Genomic DNA, 4850 nt, shown 5'->3' with positions numbered 1-4850 from the left:
TTCTGTATGCACAAAGAAATAAATCTTTATTTAAAAAAAGATAAAGATTACCATTGGTGGGAGGAGCAGGAGCTAGTGGGTGTGGGAAAAGGGCTTCTAGGGGGCTGCTCAGGTTCTTTCTTGGTTCTAGGTGTGGCCATTGAGTGTGTTCACTTCCAGAAGACTAATCAAGATGGGTTTCTTCACATATGTGAAAGAAATATAGATAAATGCACGTGTGTATTTTATTATATTCTAATTAAAGTGCACATTATCTCAATATATGTAACATATAGATATATATGTTATGTGTTATATGTAACAGATTATGCTGTGCATGTTGTCTCTGTAACACCATATTATATAACATATGACAACATGTGTGTTCGGTGCGTTAAATTATGTTCTATTGTTATGCTATATTGCATTATATTATGTTATACTGCATTATATAATACTTCCTGGGTCTCCATAGGCCATTAACCCTGTAATGACTGAACCAGAATGACAGATAGGGCTCCCAAAAGATGTTCCCTTGAAGAAGGTGGGCGTCAGGTAACCAGTCTATTCACTTTTCTTGGGAGTGTTGGGGGTGCTGATCTAACACTTTAAGTCCCTGAATGCAGACAAACAGGGAGAGATGCTCCCCATTCAGAGGTGGAAACTGAGACTGGGTTAAAGAAATACATTTTCTGAGACATTTAGCTAAAAAGTAGTGGAAACTATATTGGGGCCACGTCTCACAGGATGGCATAAACTGTGCCCTTCCTGCCCTGCTCCAGGAGGACCATCCCAGCTGCTCTCTGCCTTTGAGAGTAGGCAGGACCCCAAGAGCTTGTATCGAAATTAGTATCTCATTTGCTCTTTGCTGTAAGAATTAGAAAATAATAGTCTTTTACTTTTTAAACTTTATCTGAAGCTAAATTCTGTATTAGGCCTCCCTAGTGGCCCCGGGGTTAAGTCTCACCCCCACAGCCTGATTTTAATCCCCCGCCAGAGAGCAGCAGACGTCTCCTATCTCCCTGCTCTCCCCTCAGGACTGGGTTTCAGTAGATCCACTTGTTCTGCTCCCCACTCTGTCTCTGGTGAATTCCCTTAGCCCCGGTACCTCTGGCCTACACCTCAATTCTTAGTTGCAAAAAATAAAATAAAATTCTTTATTCAATGGGTGTTCATACTTTGCTTGTACACCCCAATGTGGCAAAGGTCTAGGTCAGAGCTAGACCCAAGGTTCTGCATAACTTCCCGATATGTGAGACCCTTCCAGAAGCTTCTCAGCTCATCTCTGAGGATCCTGGTCAGACAGCTCTAGGCCCCCAGCCCTGAACCAACTTCCCCAGTCTCCAGAACCCCATTTACCCACAATAAAAACAGAGAGGTGAAGGTGGGTAGGAAATCAGGATATATGTTAATGACAAATGTTTTAAATCAACCAGGCCAGCACCTTCATAACCTTTTAAATGTCCCCTAACTAGCAGAGGGAGTAGGTGGGTGCTTGTCCCCCAGGCCTGGCTCCTCTTCCTGTGTTTCCCTGGCCTCTGCTGCCCTCTTATGGCCATCCTGGCGCCCGAGTGGCCCCACAGTCGCCCTCTGACCCTACGCTGACTCCATTTAGCAAATGCTCCAATCCTCTTAGGTAGAGCAGCCTCAGCAGAGAGAGAGAGAATTAGATCAGATTTGGGGGTGAGAAGAGGGTGGACAAATGACAGGCGGTGGGGGAGGGGAACGGACAGATTGTCATGCCAGGAGGAAAATTCCTGCTTTTGGAACACCCCAGGACAGGATCATTACCGATCAGAAGCCTACAAAATGGAGTCACTTTGGTTTTCCTACAGATGTCCTCCCAACCACCTGAATCTAGGCACTGGACAGCAGTCCCATAAGCCCTGCCATGGGTGGGGGCAGAAGAACAGACCAGGGAGAGGCTTCCCAAAGGCAAGACATGCCTATATCCCTTGTGACATCCAAAGCAGACATTTTCCTTGTTTCCTACTTGCAAATTAAAATAAATAAACAGGAGAACACGAGCAGTCAACGTTCCTCATAATCCCTGGGTGCTTTGGTTTTGCTGGGTTTTTCCTTTTTTTTTTTTTTTTTAAAGATTTATTTATTTGTACATACGGAACTAGGGTACAGGCCAGAGGCTCAGAGACGGTGAGAGGCTTCACCAGAGACAGTGGGGAGCAGAACAGGCAGATCGATGAAGTACACTGCTGAGGGGAGCAGCAGGCAGGTCAGGAGAGGTCTGCCACGCCATGTGGTCACCTCCGGGGCAGGCGGGAATCAAACTCATGCGGAAGTGGCTTTGGCTTCTCAGTGCTGTGCTTTAACCCGCTGCGCCACCAGGGAGGGCCGGGTTTTTCCTTTTATCGTTGTTGTTCATTGCAGTGTCTTATGCATGCATGTATTTTTGTTCTTCTGCATAAGCTTATTAAATGTCTGCATTCTCAGAAACAAACAATGGGCCTGTGATATGACTCCGTGTCCCAAAAATGCACTTGTTTCCCTCAGTGTGGGACAGAGAAACAATACAGAGGCACCGATAAAACTAAGACAAGACAAAACCTTGACATCTGACTGGAATTGAGGCTGCTAGAGGGACGTGAAGGCCAGGTGGGAACAAAGTGGGGAAAGGGCCCAGTGGCCTCCAGAAAAGGAAAATTTGGTGGTGGGGGTGTGATGTGGAGACACCTGAGGAGAAGTGAACCTGTTCACCTTAGTCACATAGAGTGTTGTAAGTCAAAGTTATCTCAAAAAAATTGGATAACAAAAAAAATGCAGACACCTTCATTCACTTACATTGCACCCATTTACACCGTTAGCCATCAATTTAGAGCATTCTTATTCTAGACAAGGAGATCTGAGAGCAAAATTAAAAGGATTTCCAAGGATTTGGTGCTCAGAGCACGTCTGTTTCAGCAAAAGGGAGACAGAACTCTATCCAGCAACAAAAATTAAAAAAAAAAAAAAAAACTGAAAAGCATCCATTGCTACTAAATGTTCCAGGCCTCATTCCTTAGTATGCCATAGTAGGAAGCTGCGAGACTCACGTAATCCTTCTCTTATTCATGGATGTGATTTCGTTCAATTAAGTCAGCCCATTGATATTTCAAATAAATATAGTTGTGCCAGTTCCCAGCAGGTGAGAATTCTCCTTGGATAATACCCTAGGATAAACCATCAAGTCACCTTTATCACAGATGTCACCCACTCAGTCTCCAACCTACACTCCATCAACCATGAGAGAAAAATCACAGTTCCCATCCCCCACCTATCCTCACCCCCAGCCCACCCCTGGTTTAGAAGAAACCCATTTCCTTCATTCATGAGTCCAGTGAGCAATAGGATGAACATTTTCTTTTGTTCACATGTATCCATGTAAATAAAATGTACCCATTTGATAAGCCAGAAAGAGAAAGAAAAATACCGGATGGTTTCACTCATAGCAGGAGTATAATGGACCAGGCGAGAAAATAACAAAAATAATGAACAACCATATACCAGAGACATTTTGTGGGGGTGGAGTGGGGAATGGGATCAAAAACGGGGGGGGGGGGCGGGGAGAAGTGCACAGGATTATGGTGATGGCACACGGGTGACTTGGTGATGGGAAACCCGCGGGGATTACAATTGAGATGGAAAAAGAAAATGTACAAAATGATGTAAAAATAAACTGCTATAAAATAAAAAAAATGTACCCATTTGAATTGTATGATTCAATGTTTTCTTAATGCATTCTCAAAACTGCAATCAGTTTTAGAACACCACATCACTCTAGATGGAAATCCCTCTCAAATTCCTGGAAAACACTGATTGACCTCCTCTCTAAGGATCTATCTATTCTGAACATTTCATATGATGGAATCATACACTACATGACTTTTTGTGTCTGGCTTCCTTCATTTAGCACTGTCCTTTTTCATGTTGAAGCCTGGACTAGGGTTGCTTTTCATGAGTAAATAATGTTCCTAATATTCCATTGTATGAAAATGAGAGTGTGTGCTAGTGCACTGTTTTTGTTAATCTCTTATCATGGATTTGCTGGTCACTACTGAATTCAAACAGACTTAGGTGTGACAACCTGACGTATGATGAAGAAATGATAGATTGTGCTAACTTTAACAGCAGTTTGAAAGAAAGAACTAGACCCACAACTTTTTTTAAATTTTATGTTTTGTTTAATTTTGAGTTTGATCTCCTTTAACTATGGATTATGAGCCTTATCAGTCATGCTCTCCTCAGTTCCAGACCCCACCAGAATCCTGCCTCTACAAAGCAATTTGTCTGAACAAAACAAATGAAGTTCTTGGTCTTTGGCCAAGGGACATTAACAGATATCAACAAGTTTGTCTCAAAATAAAAAACAACAGAAACACAAAAGACCAGATTCCCCATTGGGTCACCTACCAATCCTGGGCATGCTCCCTCTTCCTTAAAAACTAATCAGCGAGGGCCCTCCCTGTTGGCTCAGTGGGCTGGAGTGCAGCACTATGAAGCTAGCCACAGCCCCCTAGCGCAGACAATCCCGGCCAGGGAGGTGGCCCACAGGGTGCGGCAGACCTCTCCCGTCTTGCCCGCTGCTCCCCTCAGCAGTGTACTTCGTTAATCTGCCTGTTCTGCTCCCCACTCTGTCTCTGGTGAATCCTCTTACCCTCCACACCTCTGGCCCGTACCTCAACTCTATATGCATAAACAAATGAATAAATCTTTAAAAAAAAACTTAATCAGCAAATTGTTACTTTTATCTAGACAGAACTCTATCCAGCAACAAAAATTAAAAAAAAAAAAAAAACTGAAAAGCATCCATTGCTACTAAATGTTCCAGGCCTCATTCCTTAGTATGCCATAGTAGGAAGCTGCGAGACTCACGT

This window comes from Condylura cristata, unplaced genomic scaffold, assembly GCF_000260355.1.
Source record: "Condylura cristata isolate star-nosed mole 26May11 unplaced genomic scaffold, ConCri1.0 scaffold00041, whole genome shotgun sequence".
Taxonomy (NCBI): Eukaryota; Metazoa; Chordata; class Mammalia; order Eulipotyphla; family Talpidae; genus Condylura; species Condylura cristata.
The sequence above is the reverse complement of the archived record's forward strand: the minus strand, read 5'-3'. Positions refer to the sequence as shown.